Source organism: Macaca fascicularis, chromosome 19 (genome assembly GCF_037993035.2).
Source record: "Macaca fascicularis isolate 582-1 chromosome 19, T2T-MFA8v1.1".
NCBI classification, from domain to species: Eukaryota; Metazoa; Chordata; class Mammalia; order Primates; family Cercopithecidae; genus Macaca; species Macaca fascicularis.
In genome coordinates this window covers 27985726-28004963 of record NC_088393.1, presented here as the reverse complement: position 1 = coordinate 28004963, position 19238 = coordinate 27985726, and positions in this window count along the sequence as shown.

Here is a 19238-nt window from a genome sequence, read left to right as displayed (position 1 = left end):
TCCTTTGGCCCTATAGTCTTCATTGGGATCCGAAATATCTGTTCTCAGATTCCAAAGAAATAAGGCTAGCAAAGAGATCCACGAAATACAGATGTAACTCTGTGAGATGAATTAACAGAACACTAAGCAGTTTCTCAGAAACTTCTTTCTAGATTTCATCTGAGGATATTTCCTTTCTCACCATAGCCCTCTAAGGGCTTCCAAATATCACTTTGCCAATTCCACGAGAACTGTCTTAGCGAAAGGCTTCTTGAGGGGAAAGCTGTAACTCTGTGAGATGATTTCACAGAACACAAAGAAGTTTCTCAGAAAGATTCTTTCTCTTTGTTATCGGAGGATATTTCCTTTGGCCCTATAGTCTTCAATGGGATCGGAAATATCTGTTCTCAGATTCCAAAGAAATAAGGCTAGCAAAGAGATCCACGAAATACAGATGTAACTCTGTGAGATGAATTAACAGAACACTCAGCAGTTTCTCAGAAAGCTTCTTTCCAGATTTCATCTGAGGATATTTCCTTTTTCACCATAGCCCTCTAGGGGCTTCCAAATATCACTTTGCCAATTCCACAAGAACTGTCTTAGCGAAAGGCTTCTTGAGGGGAAAGCTGTAACTCTGTGAGATGATTTCACAGAACACAAAGAAGTTTCTCAGAATGCTTCTTTCTCTTTGTTATCAGAGGATATTTCCTTTGGCCCTATAGTCTTCAATGGGATCCGAAATATCTCTTCTCAGATTCCACAGAAATAAGGCTAGCAAAAAGATCCACGAAATACAGATGTAACTCTGTGAGATGAATTAACAGAACACTAAGCAGTTTCTCAGAAAGCTTCTTTCCAGATTTCATCTGAGGATATTTCCTTTTTCACCATAGCCCTCTAAGGGCTTCCAAATATCACTTTGCCAATTCCACAAGAACTGTCTTTGTGAAAGGCTTCTTGAGGGGAAAGCTGTAACTCTGTGAGATGATTTCACAGAACACAAAGAAGTTTCTCAGAAAGCTTCTTTCTCTTTGTTATCGGAGGATATTTCCTTTGGCCCTATAGTCTTCAAAGGGTTCTGAAATATCTGTTCTCAGATTCCACAGAAATAAGGCTAGCAAAGAGATTCACGAAATACAGATGTAACTCTGTGAGATGAATTAACAGAACACTCAGCAGTTTCTCAGAAAGCTTCTTTCCAGATTTCATCTGAGGATATTTCCTTTTTCACCATAGCCCTCTACGGGCTTCCAAATATCACTTTGCCAATTCCACAAGAACTGTCTTAGCGAAAGGCTTCTTGAGGGGAAAGCTGTAACTCTGTGAGATGATTTCACAGAACACAAAGAAGTTTCTCAGAAAGATTCTTTCTCTTTGTTATCGGAGGATATTTCATTTGGCCCTATAGTCTTCAATGGGATCCGAAATATCTGTTCTCAGATTCCAAAGAAATAAGGCTAGCAAAGAGATCCACGAAATACACATGTAACTCTGTGAGATGAATTAACAGAACACTCAGCAATTTCTCAGAAAGCTTCTTTCCAGATTTCATCTGAGGATATTTCCTTTTTCACCATAGCCCTCTATGGGCTTCCAAATATCACTTTGCCAATTCCACAAGAACTGTCTTAGCGAAAGGCTTCTTGAGGGGAAAGCTGTAACTCTGTGAGATGATTTCACAGAACACAAAGAAGTTTCTCAGAAAGCTTCTTTCTCTTTGTTATCAGAGGATATTTCCTTTGGCCCTATAGTCTTCAATGGGATCCGAAATATCTCTTCTCAGATTCCACAGAAATAAGGCTAGCAAAGAGATCCACGAAATACAGATGTAACTCTGTGAGATGAATTAACAGAACACTAAGCAGTTTCTCAGAAAGCTTCTTTCCAGATTTCATCTGAGGATATTTCCTTTTTCACCATAGCCCTCTAAGGGCTTCCAAATATCACTTTGCCAATTCCACGAGAACTGTCTTAGCGAAAGGCTACTTGAGGGGAAAGCTGTAACTCTGTGAGATGATTTCACAGAACACAAAGAAGTTTCTCAGAAAGATTCTTTCTCTCTGTTATCGGAGGATATTTCCTTTGGCCCTATGGTCTTCAAAGGTATCCGAAATATCTGTTCTCAGATTCCACAGAAATAAGGCTAGCAAAGAGATCCACGAAATACAGATGTAACTCTGTGAGATGAATTAACAGAACACTCAGCAGTTTCTCAGAAAGCTTCCTTCCAGATTTCATCTGAGGATATTTCCTTTTTCACCATAGCCCTCTACGGGCTTCCAAATATCACTTGGACAATTCCATAAGAACTGTCTTAGCGAAAGGCTTCTAGAGGGGAAAGCTGTAACTCTGTGAAATGATTTCACAGAACACAAAGAAGTTTCTCAGAAAGCTTCTTTCTCATTGTTATCGGAGGATATTTCCTTTGGCCCTATAGTCTTCATTGGGATCCGAAATATCTGTTCTCAGATTCCAAAGAAATAAGGCTACCAAAGAGATCCACGAAATACAGATGTAACTCTGTGAGATGAATTAACAGAACACTAAGCAGTTTGAGAGAAAGCTTCTTTGCAGATATCATCTGAGGATATTTCCTTTTTCACCATAGTCCTCTATGGGCTTCCAAATATCACTTTGCCAATTCCACAAGAACTGTCTTAGCGAAAGGCTTCTTGAGGGGAATGCTGTAACTCTGTGAGATGATTTCACAGAACACAAAGAAGTTTCTCAGAAAGCTTCTTTCTCTTTCTTATCGGAGGTTATTTCCTTTGGCCCTATAGTCTTCAATGGGATCCGAATATCTGTTCTCAGATTCCACAGAAATAAGGCTAGCAAAGAGATCCACGAAATACAGATGTAACTCTGTGTGATGAATTAACAGAACACTAAGCAGTTTCTCAGAAAGCTTCTTTCCAGATTTCATCTGAGGATATTTCGTTTTTCACCATAGCCCTCTAGGGGCTTCCAAATATCACTTTGCCAATTCCACAAGAACTGTCTTAGCGAAAGGCTTCTTGAGGGGAAAGCTGTAACTCTGTGAGATGATTTCACAGAACACAAAGAAGTTTCTCAGAATGCTTCTTTCTCTTTGTTATCAGAGGATATTTCCTTTGGCCCTATAGTCTTCAATGGGATCCGAAATATCTCTTCTCAGATTCCACAGAAATAAGGCTAGCAAAAAGATCCACGAAATACAGATGTAACTCTGTGAGATGAATTAACAGAACACTAAGCAGTTTCTCAGAAAGCTTCTTTCCAGATTTCATCTGAGGATATTTCCTTTTTCACCATAGCCCTCTAAGGGCTTCCAAATATCACTTTGCCAATTCCACAAGAACTGTCTTTGTGAAAGGCTTCTTGAGGGGAAAGCTGTAACTCTGTGAGATGATTTCACAGAACACAAAGAAGTTTCTCAGAAAGCTTCTTTCTCTTTGTTATCGGAGGATATTTCCTTTGGCCCTATAGTCTTCAAAGGGTTCTGAAATATCTGTTCTCAGATTCCACAGAAATAAGGCTAGCAAAGAGATTCACGAAATACAGATGTAACTCTGTGAGATGAATTAACAGAACACTAAACAGTTTCACAGAAAGCTTCTTTCCAGATTTCATCTGAGGATATTTCCTTTTTCACCATAGCCCTCTATGGGCTTCCAAATATCACTTTGCCAATTCCACAAGAACTGTCTTAGCGAAAGGCTTCTTGAGGGGAAAGCTGTAACTCTGTGAGATGATTTCACAGAACACAAAGAAGTTTCTCAGAAAGCTTCTTTCTCTTTGTTATCGGAGGATGTTTCCTTTGGCCCTATAGTCTTCAATGGGATCCGAAATATCTGTTCTCAGATTCCACAGAAATAAGGCTAGCAAAGAGATCCACGAAATACAGATGTAACTCTGTGAGATGAATTAACAGAACACTAAGCAGTTTCTCAGAAAGCTTCTTTCCAGATTTCATCTGAGGATATTTCCTTTTTAACCATAGCCCTCTAAGGGCTTCCAAATATCACTTTGCCAATTCCACGAGAACTGTCTTAGCGAAAGGCTTCTTGAGGGGAAAGCTGTAACTCTGTGAGATGATTTCACAGAACACAAAGAAGTTTCTCAGAAAGATTCTTTCTCTTTGTTATCGGAGGATATTTCCTTTGGCCCTATAGTCTTCAATGGGATCCGAAATATCTCTTCTCAGATTCCACAGAAATAAGGCTAGCAAAGAGATACACGAAATACAGATGTAACTCTGTGAGAAGAATTAACAGAACACTCAGCAGTTTCTCAGAAAGCTTCCTTCCAGATTTCATCTGAGGATATTTCCTTTTTCACCATAGCCCTCTACGGGCTTCCAAATATCACTTGGACAATTCCACAAGAACTGTCTTAGCGAAAGGCTTCTTGAGGGGAAAGCTGTAACTCTGTGAGATGATTTCACAGAACACAAAGAAGTTTCTCAGAAAGCTTCTTTCTCTTTGTTATCGGAGGATATTTCCTTTGGCCCTATTGTCTTCATTGGGATCCGAAATATCTGTTCTCAGATTCCAAAGAAATAAGGCTAGCAAAGAGATCCACGAAATACAGATGTAACTCTGTGAGATGAATTAACAGAACACTAAGCAGTTTCTCAGAAACTTCTTTCCAGATTTCATCTGAGGATATTTCCTTTCACACCATAGCCCTCTAAGGGCTTCCAAATATCACTTTGCCAATTCCACGAGAACTGTCTTAGCGAAAGGCTTCTTGAGGGGAAAGCTGTAACTCTGTGAGATGATTTCACAGAACACAAAGAAGTTTCTCAGAAAGATTCTCTTTGTTATCGGAGGATATTTCCTTTGGCCCTATAGTCTTCAATGGGATCGGAAATATCTGTTCTCAGATTCCAAAGAAATAAGGCTAGCAAAGAGATCCACGAAATACAGATGTAACTCTGTGAGATGAATTAACAGAACACTCAGCAGTTTCTCAGAAAGCTTCTTTCCAGATTTCATCTGAGGATATTTCCTTTTTCACCATAGCCCTCTAGGGGCTTCCAAATATCACTTTGCCAATTCCACAAGAACTGTCTTAGCGAAAGGCTTCTTGAGGGGAAAGCTGTAACTCTGTGAGATGATTTCACAGAACACAAAGAAGTTTCTCAGAAAGCTTCTTTCTCTTTGTTATCGGAGGATATTTCCTTTGGCCCTGTAGTCTTCAAAGGGATCCGAAATATCTGTTCTCAGATTCCACAGAAATAATGCTAGCAAGGAGATCCACGAAATACAGATGTAACTCTGTGAGATGAATTAACAGAACACTAAGCAGTTTCACAGAAAGCTTCTTTCCAGATTTCATCTGAGGATATTTCCTTTTTCGCCATAGCCCTCTATGGGCTTCCAAATATCACTTTGCCAATTCCACAAGAACTGTCTTAGCGAAAGGCTTCTTGAGGGGAAAGCTGTAACTCTGTGAGATGATTTCACAGAACACAAAGAAGTTTCTCAGAAAGCTTCTTTCTCTTTGTTATCGGAGGATATTTCCTTTGGCCCTATAGTCTTCAAAGGGATACGAAATATCTGTTCTCAGATTCCACAGAAATAAGGCTAGCAAAGAGATCCACGAAATACAGATGTAACTCTGTGAGATGAATTAACAGAACACTAAGCAGTTTCTCAGAAAGCTTCTTTCCAGATTTCATCTGAGGATATTTCCTTTTTCACCATAGCCCTCTATGGGCTTCCAAATATCACTTTCCCAATACCACAAGAACTGTCTTTGCGAAAGGCTTCTTGAGGGGAAAGCTGTAACTGTGTGAGATGATTTCACAGAACACAAAGAAGTTTCTCAGAAAGCTTCTTTCTCTTTGTTATCGGAGGATATTTCCTTTGGCCCTATAGTCTTCAATGGGATCGGAAATATCTGTTCTCAGATTCCAAAGAAATAAGGCTAGCAAAGAGATCCACGAAATACAGATGTAACTCTGTGAGATGAATTAACAGAACACTCAGCAGTTTCTCAGAAAGCTTCTTTCCAGATTTCATCTGAGGATATTTCCTTTTTCACCATAGCCCTCTAGGGGCTTCCAAATATCACTTTGCCAATTCCACAAGAACTGTCTTAGCGAAAGGCTTCTTGAGGGGAAAGCTGTAACTCTGTGAGATGATTTCACAGAACACAAAGAAGTTTCTCAGAATGCTTCTTTCTCTTTGTTATCAGAGGATATTTCCTTTGGCCCTATAGTCTTCAATGGGATCCGAAATATCTCTTCTCAGATTCCACAGAAATAAGGCTAGCAAAAAGATCCACGAAATACAGATGTAACTCTGTGAGATGAATTAACAGAACACTAAGCAGTTTCTCAGAAAGCTTCTTTCCAGATTTCATCTGAGGATATTTCCTTTTTCACCATAGCCCTCTAAGGGCTTCCAAATATCACTTTGCCAATTCCACAAGAACTGTCTTTGTGAAAGGCTTCTTGAGGGGAAAGCTGTAACTCTGTGAGATGATTTCACAGAACACAAAGAAGTTTCTCAGAAAGCTTCTTTCTCTTTGTTATCGGAGGATGTTTCCTTTGGCCCTATAGTCTTCAATGGGATCCGAAATATCTGTTCTCAGATTCCACAGAAATAAGGCTAGCAAAGAGATCCACGAAATACAGATGTAACTCTGTGAGATGAATTAACAGAACACTAAGCAGTTTCTCAGAAAGCTTCTTTCCAGATTTCATCTGAGGATATTTCCTTTTTAACCATAGCCCTCTAAGGGCTTCCAAATATCACTTTGCCAATTCCACGAGAACTGTCTTAGCGAAAGGCTTCTTGAGGGGAAAGCTGTAACTCTGTGAGATGATTTCACAGAACACAAAGAAGTTTCTCAGAAAGATTCTTTCTCTTTGTTATCGGAGGATATTTCCTTTGGCCCTATAGTCTTCAATGGGATCCGAAATATCTCTTCTCAGATTCCACAGAAATAAGGCTAGCAAAGAGATACACGAAATACAGATGTAACTCTGTGAGAAGAATTAACAGAACACTCAGCAGTTTCTCAGAAAGCTTCCTTCCAGATTTCATCTGAGGATATTTCCTTTTTCACCATAGCCCTCTACGGGCTTCCAAATATCACTTGGACAATTCCACAAGAACTGTCTTAGCGAAAGGCTTCTTGAGGGGAAAGCTGTAACTCTGTGAGATGATTTCACAGAACACAAAGAAGTTTCTCAGAAAGCTTCTTTCTCTTTGTTATCGGAGGATATTTCCTTTGGCCCTATTGTCTTCATTGGGATCCGAAATATCTGTTCTCAGATTCCAAAGAAATAAGGCTAGCAAAGAGATCCACGAAATACAGATGTAACTCTGTGAGATGAATTAACAGAACACTAAGCAGTTTCTCAGAAACTTCTTTCCAGATTTCATCTGAGGATATTTCCTTTCACACCATAGCCCTCTAAGGGCTTCCAAATATCACTTTGCCAATTCCACGAGAACTGTCTTAGCGAAAGGCTTCTTGAGGGGAAAGCTGTAACTCTGTGAGATGATTTCACAGAACACAAAGAAGTTTCTCAGAAAGATTCTCTTTGTTATCGGAGGATATTTCCTTTGGCCCTATAGTCTTCAATGGGATCGGAAATATCTGTTCTCAGATTCCAAAGAAATAAGGCTAGCAAAGAGATCCACGAAATACAGATGTAACTCTGTGAGATGAATTAACAGAACACTCAGCAGTTTCTCAGAAAGCTTCTTTCCAGATTTCATCTGAGGATATTTCCTTTTTCACCATAGCCCTCTAGGGGCTTCCAAATATCACTTTGCCAATTCCACAAGAACTGTCTTAGCGAAAGGCTTCTTGAGGGGAAAGCTGTAACTCTGTGAGATGATTTCACAGAACACAAAGAAGTTTCTCAGAATGCTTCTTTCTCTTTGTTATCAGAGGATATTTCCTTTGGCCCTATAGTCTTCAATGGGATCCGAAATATCTCTTCTCAGATTCCACAGAAATAAGGCTAGCAAAAAGATCGACGAAATACAGATGTAACTCTGTGAGATGAATTAACAGAACACTAAGCAGTTTCTCAGAAAGCTTCTTTCCAGATTTCATCTGAGGATATTTCCTTTTTCACCATAGCCCTCTAAGGGCTTCCAAATATCACTTTGCCAATTCCACAAGAACTGTCTTTGCGAAAGGCTTCTTGAGGGGAAAGCTGTAACTCTGTGAGATGATTTCACAGAACACAAAGAAGTTTCTCAGAAAACTTCTTTCTCTTTGTTATCGGAGGATATTTCCTTTGGCCCTATAGTCTTCAAAGGGATCCGAAATATCTGTTCTCAGATTCCACAGAAATAAGGCTAGCAAAGAGATCCACGAAATACAGATGTAACTCTGTTAGATGAATTAACAGAACACTCAGCAGTTTCTCAGAAAGCTTCTTTCCAGATTTCATCTGAGGATATTTCCTTTTTCACCATAGCCCTCTATGGGCTTCCAAATATCACTTTGCCAATTCCACAAGAACTGTCTTAGCGAAAGGCTTCTTGAGGGGAAAGCTGTAACTCTGTGAGATGATTTCACAGAACACAAAGAAGTTTCTCAGAAAGCTTCTTTCTCTTTGTTATCGGAGATTATTTCCTTTGGCCCTATAGTCTTCATTGGGATCTGAAATATCTGTTCTCAGATTCCAAAGAAATAAGGCCACCAAAGAGTTCCACGAAATACAGATGTAACTCTGTGAGATGAATTAACAGAACACTAAGCAGTTTCACAGAAAGCTTCTTTCCAGATATCATCTGAGGATATTTACTTTTTCACCATAGTCCTCTATGGGCTTCCAAATATCACTTTGCCAATTCCACAAGAACTGTCTTAGCGAAAGGCTTCTTGAGGGGAATGCTGTAGCTCTGAGATGATTTCACAGAACCCAAAGAAATTTCTCAGAAAGCTTCTTTCTCTTTGTTATCGGAGATTATTTCCTTTGGCCCTATAGTCTTCAATGGGATCCGAAATATCTGTTCTCAGATTCCACAGAAATAAGGCTAGCAAAGAGATCCACGAAATACAGATGTAACTCTGTGAGATGAATTAACAGAACATAAGCAGTTTCTCAGAAAGCTTCTTTCCAGATTTCATCTGAGGATATTTCCTTTTTCAGCTTAGCCCTCTATGGGCTTCCAAATATCACTTTGCCAATTCCACAAGAACTGTCTTAGCGAAAGGCTTCTTGAGGGGAAAGCTGTAACTCTGTGAGATGATTTCACAGAACACAAAGAAGTTTCTCAATAAGCTTCTTTCTCTTTGTTATCGGAGGATATTTCCTTTGGCCCTATAGTCTTCAAAGGGATCCGTAATATCTGGTCTCAGATTCCACAGAAATAAGGCTAGCAAAGAGATCAACGAAATACAGATGTAACTCTGTGAGATGAATTAACAGAACACTAAGCAGTTTCTCAGAAAGCTTCTTTCCAGATTTCATCTGAGGATATTTCCTTTTTCACCATAGCCCTCTAAGGGCTTCCAAATATCACTTTGCCAATTCCACGAGAACTGTCTTAGCGAAAGGCTTCTTGAGGGGAAAGCTGTAAATCTGTGAGATGATTTCACAGAACACAAAGAAGTTTCTCAGAAAGATTCTTTCTCTTTGTTATCGGAGGATATTTCCTTTGGTCCTATAGTCTTCAATGGGATCCGAAATATCTGTTCTCAGATTCCAAAGAAATAAGGCTAGCAAAGAGATCCACGAAATACAGATGTAACTCTGTGAGATGAATTAACAGAACACTCAGCAGTTTCTCAGAATGCTTCTTTCCAGATTTCATCTGAGGATATTTCCTTTTTCACCATAGCCCTCTATGGGCTTCCAAATATCACTTTGCCAATTCCACAAGAACTGTCTTAGCGAAAGGCTTCTTGAGGGGAAAGCTGTAACTCTGTGAGATGATTTCACAGAACACAAAGAAGTTTCTCAGAAAGCTTCTTTCTCTTTGTTATCGGAGGATATTTCCTTTGGCCCTATAGTTTTCAAAGGGATCCGAAATATCTGTTCTCAGATTTCACAGAAATAAGTCTAGCAAAGAGATTCACGAAATACAGATGTAACTCTGTGAGATGAATTAACAGAACACTCAGCAGTTTTTCAGAAAGCTTCTTTCCAGATTTCATCTGAGGATATTTCCTTTTTCACCATAGCCCTCTAAGGGCTTCCAAATATCACTTTGCCAATTCCACAAGAACCGTCTTTGCGAAAGGCTTCTTGAGGGGAAAGCTGTAACTCTGTGAGATGATTTCACAGAACACAAAGAAGTTTCTCAGAAAGCTTCTTTCTCTTTGTTATCGGATGATATTTCCTTTGGCCCTATAGTCTTCAAAGGGATCTGAAATATCTGTTCTCAGATTCCACAGAAATAAGTCTAGCAAAGAGATTCACGAAATACAGATGTAACTCTGTGAGATGAATTAACAGAACACTCAGCAGTTTCTCAGAAAGCTTCTTTCCAGATTTCATCTGAGGATATTTCCTTTTTCACCATAGCCCTCTACGGGCTTCCAAATATCACTTGGACAATTCCACAAGAACTGTCTTAGCGAAAGGCTTCTTGAGGGGAAAGCTGTAACTCTGTGAGATTATTTCACAGAACACAAAGAAGTTTCTCAGAAAGCTTCTTTCTCTTTGTTATCGGAGGATATTTCCTTTGGCCCTGTAGTCTTCAAAGGGATCCGAAATATCTGTTCTCAGATTCCACAGAAATAATGCTAGCAAGGAGATCCACGAAATACAGATGTAACTGTGTGAGATGAATTAACAGAACACTAAGCAGTTTCACAGAAAGCTTCTTTCCAGATTTCATCTGAGGATATTTCCTTTTTCGCCATAGCCCTCTATGGGCTTCCAAATATCACTTTGCCAATTCCACAAGAACTGTCTTAGCGAAAGGCTTCTTGAGGGGAAAGCTGTAACTCTGTGAGATGATTTCACAGAACACAAAGAAGTTTCTCAGAAAGCTTCTTTCTCTTTGTTATCGGAGGATATTTCCTTTGGCCCTATAGTCTTCAAAGGGATCCGAAATATCTGTTCTCAGATTCCACAGAAATAAGGCTAGCAAAGAGATCCACCAAATACAGATGTAACTCTGTGAGATGAATTAACAGAACACTAAGCAGTTTCTCAGAAAGCTTCTTTCCAGATTTCATCTGAGGATATTTCCTTTTTCACCATAGCCCTCTATGGGCTTCCAAATATCACTTTCCCAATACCACAAGAACTGTCTTTGCGAAAGGCTTCTTGAGGGGAAAGCTGTAACTGTGTGAGATGATTTCACAGAACACAAAGAAGTTTCTCAGAAAGCTTCTTTCTCTTTGTTATCGGAGGATATTTCCTTTGGCCCTATAGTCTTCAATGGGATCCGAAATATCTGTTCTCAGATTCCACAGAAATAAGGCTAGCAAAGAGATCCACGAAATACAGATGTAACTCTGTGAGATGAATTAACAGAACACACAGCAGTTTCTCAGAAAGCTTCCTTCCAGATTTCATCTGAGGATATTTCCTTTTTCACCATAGCCCTCTATGGGCTTCCAAATATCACTTTGCCAATTCCACAAGAACTGTCTTTGCGAAAGGCTTCTTGAGGGGAAAGCTGTAACTCTGTGAGATGATTTCACAGAACACAAAGAAGTTTCTCAGAAAGCTTCTTTCTCTTTGTTATCGGAGGATATTTCCTTTGGCCCTATAGTTTTCAAAGGGATCCGAAATATCTGTTCTCAGATTCCAAAGAAATAAGGCTAGCAAAGAGATCCACGAAATACAGATGTAACTCTGTGAGATGAATTAACAGAACACTAAGCAGTTTCTCAGAAAGCTTCTTTCCAGATTTCATCTGAGGATATTTCCTTTTTCACCATAGCCCTCTATGGGCTTCCAAATATCGCTTTGCCAATTCCACAAGAACTGTCTTAGCGAAAGGCTTCTTGAGGGAAAAGCTGTAACTCTGTGAGATGATTTCACAGAACACAAAGAAGTTTCTCAGAAAGCTTCTTTCTCTTTGTTATCGGAGGATATTTCCTTTGGCCCTATAGTCTTCAATAGGATCCGAATTATCTGTTCTCAGATTCCACAGAAATAAGTCTAGCAAAGAGATCCACGAAATACAGATGTAACTCTGTGAGATGAATTAACAGAACACTCAGCAGTTTCTCAGAAAGCTTCTTTCCAGATTTCATCTGAGGATATTTCCTTTTTCAACATAGCCCTCTATGGGCTTCCAAATATCACTTTGCCAATTCCACAAGAACTGTCTTAGCGAAAGGCTTCTTGAGGGGAATGCTGTAACTCTTTGAGATGATTTCACAGAACACAAAGAAGTTTCTCAGTAAGCTTCTTTCTCTTTGTTATCGGAGGATATTTCCATTGGCCCTATAGTCTTCAAAGGGATCCGAAATATCTGTTCTCAGATTCCACAGAAATAAGTCTAGCAAAGAGATCAACGAAATACAGATGTAACTCTGTGAGATGAATTAACAGAACACTAAGCAGTTTCAGAGAAAGCTTCTTTCCAGATTTCATCTGAGGATATTTCCTTTTTCACCATAGACCTCTATGGGCTTCCAAATATCACTTTGCCAATTCCACAAGAACTGTCTTAGCGAAAGGCTTCTTGAGGGGAAAGCTGTAACTCTGTGAGATGATTTCACAGAACACAAAGAAGTTTCTCAGAAAGCTTCTTTCTCTTTGTTATCGGAGGATATTTCCTTTGGCCCTATAGTCTTCAAAGGGATCCGAAATATCTGTTCACAGATTCCACAGAAATAAGTCTAGCAAACAGATCCACGAAATACAGATGTAACTCTGTGAGATGAATTAACAGAACACTCAGGAGTTTCTCAGAAAGCTTCTTTCCAGATTTCATCTGAGGATATTTCCTTTTTCACCATAGCCCTCTATGGGCTTCCAAATATCACTTTGCCAATTCCACGAGAACTGTCTTAGCGAAAGGCTTCTTGAGGCGAAAGCTGTAACTTTGTGAGATGATTTCACAGAACACAAAGAAGTTTCTCAGAAAGCTTCTTTCTCTTTGTTATCGGAGGATATTTCCTTTGGCCCTATAGTCTTCAATGGGATCCGAAATATTTGTTCTCAGATTTCACAGAAATAAGGCCAGCAAAGAGATCCACGAAATACAGATTTAACTCTGTGAAATGAATTAACAGAACACTAACAGTTTCTCAGAAAGCTTCTTTCCAGATTTCATCTGAGGATATTTCCTTTTTCACCATAGCCCTCTATGGGCTTCCAAATATCACTTTGCCAATTCCACAAGAACTGTCTTAGCGAAAGGCTTCTTGAGGGGAAAGCTGTAACTCTGTGAGATGATTTCACAGAACACAAAGAAGTTTCTCAGAAATCTTCTTTCTCTTTGTTATCGGAGATTATTTCCTTTGACCCTATAGTCTTCAATGGGATCCGAAATATCTGTTCTCAGATTCCACAGGAATAAGGCTAGCAAAAAGATCCACGAAATACAGATGTAACTCTGTGAGATGAATTAACAGAACACTAAGCAGTTTCTCAGAAAGCTTCTTTCCAGATTTCATCTGAGGATATTTCCTTTTTCACCATAGCCCTCTATGGGCTTCCAAATATCATTTTGCCAATTCCACAAGAACTGTCTTAGCGAAAGGCTTCTTGAGGGGAATGCTGTAAATCTGTGAGATGATTTCACAGAACACAAAGAAGTTTCTCAGTAAGCTTCTTTCTCTTTGTTATCGGAGGATATTTCCATTGGCCCTATAGTCTTCAAAGGGATCCGAAATATCTGTTCTCAGATTCCACAGAAATAAGGCTAGCAAAGAGATCCACGAAATACAGATGTAACTCTGTGAGATGAATTAACAGAACACTCGGCAGTTTCTCAGATCTTCTTTCCAGATTTCATCTGAGGATATTTCCTTTTTCACCATAGCCCTCTATGGGCTTCCAAATATCACTTTGCCAATTCCACAAGAACTGTCTTAGCGAAAGGCTTCTTGAGGGGAATGCTGTAAATCTGTGAGATGATTTCACAGAACACAAAGAAGTTTCTCAGTAAGCTTCTTTCTCTTTGTTATCGGAGGATATTTCCTTTGGACCTATAGTCTTCAAAGGGATCCGAAATATCTGTTCTCAGATTCCACAGAAATAATGCTAGCAAAGAGATCCACGAAATACAGATGTAACTCTGTGAGATGAATTAACAGAACACTAAGCAGTTTCACAGAAAGCTTCTTTCCAGATTTCATCTGAGGATATTTCCTTTTTCACCATAGCCCTCTATGGGCTTCCAAATATCACTTTGACAATTCCACAAGAACTGTCTTAGCGAAAGGCTTCTTGAGGGTAAAGCTGTAACTCTGTGAGATGATTTCACAGAACACAAAGAAGTTTCTCAGAAAGCTTCTTTCTCTTTGTTATCGGAGGATATTTCCTTTGGCCCTATAGTCTTCAATGGGATCCGAAATATCTGTTCTCAGATTCCACAGAAATAAGGCTAGCAAAGATATCCACGAAATACAGATGTAACTCTGTGAGATGAATTCACAGAACACTAAGCAGTTTCTCAGAAAGCTTCTTTCCAGATTTCATCTGAGGATATTTCCTTTTTCACCATAGCCGTCTAAGGGCTTCCAAATATCACTTTGCCAATTCCACAAGAACTGTCTTAGCGAAAGGCTTCTTGAGGGGAAAGCTGTAACTCTGTGAGATGATTTCACAGAACACAAAGTAGTTTCTCAGAAAGCTTCTTTCTCTTTGTTATCGGAGGATATTTCCTTTGGCCCTATAGTCTTCAAAGGGATCCGAAATATCTGTTCTCAGATTCCAAAGAAATAAGACTAGCAAAGAGATCCACGAAATACAGATGTAACTCTGTGAGATGAATTACCAGAACACTAAGCAGTTTCTCAAAAAGCTTCTTTCCAGATTTCATCTGAGGATATTTCCTTTTTCACCATAGACTTCTAGGGGCTTCCAAATATCACTTTGCCGATTCCACAAGAACTCTCTTAGCGAAAGGCTTCTTGAGGGGAAAGCTGTAACTCTGTGAGATGATTTCACAGAACACAAAGAAGTTTCTCAGAAAGCTTCTTTCTCTTTGTTATCGGAGGATATTTCCTTTGGCCCTATATTCTTCAAAGGGATCCGAAATATCTGTTCTCAGATTCCACAGAAATAAGTCTAGCAAAGAGATCCACGAAATACAGATGTAACTCTGTGAGATGAATTAACAGAACACTCAGCAGTTTCTCTGAAAGCTTCTTTCCAGATTTCATCTGAGGATATTTCCTTTTTCACCATAGCCCTCTATGGACTTCCAAATATCACTTTGCCAATTCCACAAGAACTGTCTTAGCGAAAGGCTTCTTGAGGGGAAAGCTGTAACTCTGTGAGATGATTTCACAGAACACAAAGAAGTTTCTCAGAAAGCTTCTTTCTCTTTGTTATCGGAGGATATTTCCTTTGGCCCTATAGTCTTCAATGGGATCCGAAATATCTGTTCTCAGATTCCACAGAAATAAGGCTAGCAAAGAGATCCACGAAATACAGATGTAACTCTGTGAGATGAATTAACAGAACACTAAGCAGTTTCTCAGAAAGCTTCTTTCCAGATTTCATCTGAGGATATTTCCTTTTTCACCATAGCCCTCTAAGGGCTTCCAAATATCACTTAGCCAATTCCACAAGAGCTGTCATTGCAAACGGCTTCTTGAGGTGAAAGCTGTAACTCTGTGAGATGATTTCACAGAACACAAAGAAGTTTCTCAGAAAGCTTCTTTCTCTTTGTTATCGGAGGATATTTCCTTTGGCCCTATAGTCTTCAAAGGGATCCGAAATATCTGTTCTCAGATTCCACAGAAATAAGTCTAGCAAAGAGATCCAGGAAATACAGATGTAACTCTGTGAGATGAATTAACAGAACACTCAGCAGTTTCTCAGAAAGCTTCTTTCCAGATTTCATCTGAGGATATTTCCTTTTTCACCATAGCCATCTACGGGCTTCCAAATATCACTTGGACAATTCCACAAGAACTGTCTTAGCGAAAGGCTTCTTGAGGGGAAAGCTGTAACTCTGTGAGATGATTTCACAGAACACAAAGAAGTTTCTCAGAAAGCTTCTTTCTCTTTGTTATCGGAGGATATTTCCTTTGGCCCTGTAGTCTTCAAAGGGATCCGAAATATCTGTTCTCAGATTCCACAGAAATAATGCTAGCAAGGAGATCCACGAAATACAGATGTAACTCTGTGAGATGAATTAACAGAACACTAAGCAGTTTCACAGAAAGCTTCTTTCCAGATTTCATCTGAGGATATTTCCTTTTTCGCCATTGCCCTCTATGGGCTTCCAAATATCACTTTGCCAATTCCACAAGAACTGTCTTAGCGAAAGGCTTCTTGAGGGGAAAGCTGTAACTCTGTGAGATGATTTCACAGAACACAAAGAAGTTTCTCAGAAAGCTTCTTTCTCTTTGTTATCGGAGGATATTTCCTTTGGCCCTATAGTCTTCAAAGGGATCCGAAATATCTGTTCTCAGATTCCACAGAAATAAGGCTAGCAAAGAGATCCACCAAATACAGATGTAACTCTGTGAGATGAATTAACAGAACACTAAGCAGTTTCTCAGAAAGCTTCTTTCCAGATTTCATCTGAGGATATTTCCTTTTTCACCATAGCCCTCTATGGGCTTCCAAATATCACTTTCCCAATACCACAAGAACTGTCTTTGCGAAAGGCTTCTTGAGGGGAAAGCTGTAACTGTGTGAGATGATTTCACAGAACACAAAGAAGTTTCTCAGAAAGCTTCTTTCTCTTTGTTATCGGAGGATATTTCCTTTGGCCCTATAGTCTTCAATGGGATCCGAAATATCTGTTCTCAGATTCCACAGAAATAAGGCTAGCAAAGAGATCCACGAAATACAGATGTAACTCTGTGAGATGAATTAACAGAACACACAGCAGTTTCTCAGAAAGCTTCCTTCCAGATTTCATCTGAGGATATTTCCTTTTTCACCATAGCCCTCTATGGGCTTCCAAATATCACTTTGCCAATTCCACAAGAACTGTCTTTGCGAAAGGCTTCTTGAGGGGAAAGCTGTAACTCTGTGAGATGATTTCACAGAACACAAAGAAGTTTCTCAGAAAGCTTCTTTCTCTTTGTTATCGGAGGATATTTCCTTTGGCCCTATAGTTTTCAAAGGGATCCGAAATATCTGTTCTCAGATTCCAAAGAAATAAGGCTAGCAAAGAGATCCACGAAATACAGATGTAACTCTGTGAGATGAATTAACAGAACACTAAGCAGTTTCTCAGAAAGCTTCTTTCCAGATTTCATCTGAGGATATTTCCTTTTTCACCATAGCCCTCTATGGGCTTCCAAATATCGCTTTGCCAATTCCACAAGAACTGTCTTAGCGAAAGGCTTCTTGAGGGAAAAGCTGTAACTCTGTGAGATGATTTCACAGAACACAAAGAAGTTTCTCAGAAAGCTTCTTTCTCTTTGTTATCGGAGGATATTTCCTTTGGCCCTATAGTCTTCAATAGGATCCGAATTATCTGTTCTCAGATTCCACAGAAATAAGTCTAGCAAAGAGATCCACGAAATACAGATGTAACTCTGTGAGATGAATTAACAGAACACTCAGCAGTTTCTCAGAAAGCTTCTTTCCAGATTTCATCTGAGGATATTTCCTTTTTCAACATAGCCCTCTATGGGCTTCCAAATATCACTTTGCCAATTCCACAAGAACTGTCTTAGCGAAAGGCTTCTTGAGGGGAATGCTGTAACTCTTTGAGATGATTTCACAGAACACAAAGAAGTTTCTCAGTAAGCTTCTTTCTCTTTGTTATCGGAGGATATTTCCATTGGCCCTATAGTCTTCAAAGGGATCCGAAATATCTGTTCTCAGATTCCACAGAAATAAGTCTAGCAAAGAGATCAACGAAATACAGATGTAACTCTGTGAGATGAATTAACAGAACACTAAGCAGTTTCACAGAAAGCTTCTTTCCAGATTTCATCTGAGGATATTTCCTTTTTCACCATAGCACTCTATGGGCTTCCAAATATCACTTTGCCAATTCCACAAGAACTGTCTTAGCGAAAGGCTTCTTGAGGGGAAAGCTGTAACTCTGTGAGATGATTTCACAGAACACAAAGAAGTTTCTCAGAAAGCTTCTTTCTCTTTGTTATCGGAGGATATTTCCTTTGGCCCTATAGTCTTCAAAGGGATCCGAAATATCTGTTCACAGATTCCACAGAAATAAGTCTAGCAAACAGATCCACGAAATACAGATGTAACTCTGTGAGATGAATTAACAGAACACTCAGGAGTTTCTCAGAAAGCTTCTTTCCAGATTTCATCTGAGGATATTTCCTTTTTCACCATAGCCCTCTATGGGCTTCCAAATATCACTTTGCCAATTCCACGAGAACTGTCTTAGCGAAAGGCTTCTTGAGGGGAAAGCTGTAACTTTGTGAGATGATTTCACAGAACACAAAGAAGTTTCTCAGAAAGCTTCTTTCTCTTTGTTATCGGAGGATATTTCCTTTGGCCCTATAGTCTTCAATGGGATCCGAAATATTTGTTCTCAGATTTCACAGAAATAAGGCCAGCAAAGAGATCCACGAAATACAGATTTAACTCTGTGAAATGAATTAACAGAACACTAACAGTTTCTCAGAAAGCTTCTTTCCAGATTTCATCTGAGGATATTTCCTTTTTCACCATAGCCCTCTATGGGCTTCCAAATATCACTTTGCCAATTCCACAAGAACTGTCTTAGCGAAAGGCTTCTTGAGGGGAAAGCTGTAACTCTGTGAGATGATTTCACAGAACACAAAGAAGTTTCTCAGAAACCTTCTTTGTCTTTGTTATCGGAGGATATTTCCTTTGGCCCTATAGTCTTCAATAGGATCCGAAATATCTGTTCTCAGTTTCCATAGAAATAAGTCTAGCAAAGAGATCCACGAAATACAGATGTAACTCTCTGAGATGAATTAAGAGAACACTCAGCAGTTTCTCAGAAAGCTTCTTTCCAGATTTCATCTGAGGATATTTCCTTTTTCACCATAGCCCTCTATGGGCTTCCAAATATCACTTTGCCAATTCCACAAGAACTGTCTTAGCGAAAGGCTTCTTGAGGGGAAGGCTGTAACTCTGTGAGATGATTTCACAGAACACAAAGAAGTTTCTCAGAAAGCTTCTTTCTCTTTGTTATCGGAGATTATTTCCTTTGGCCCTATAGTCTTCAATGGGATCCGAAATATCTGTTCTCAGA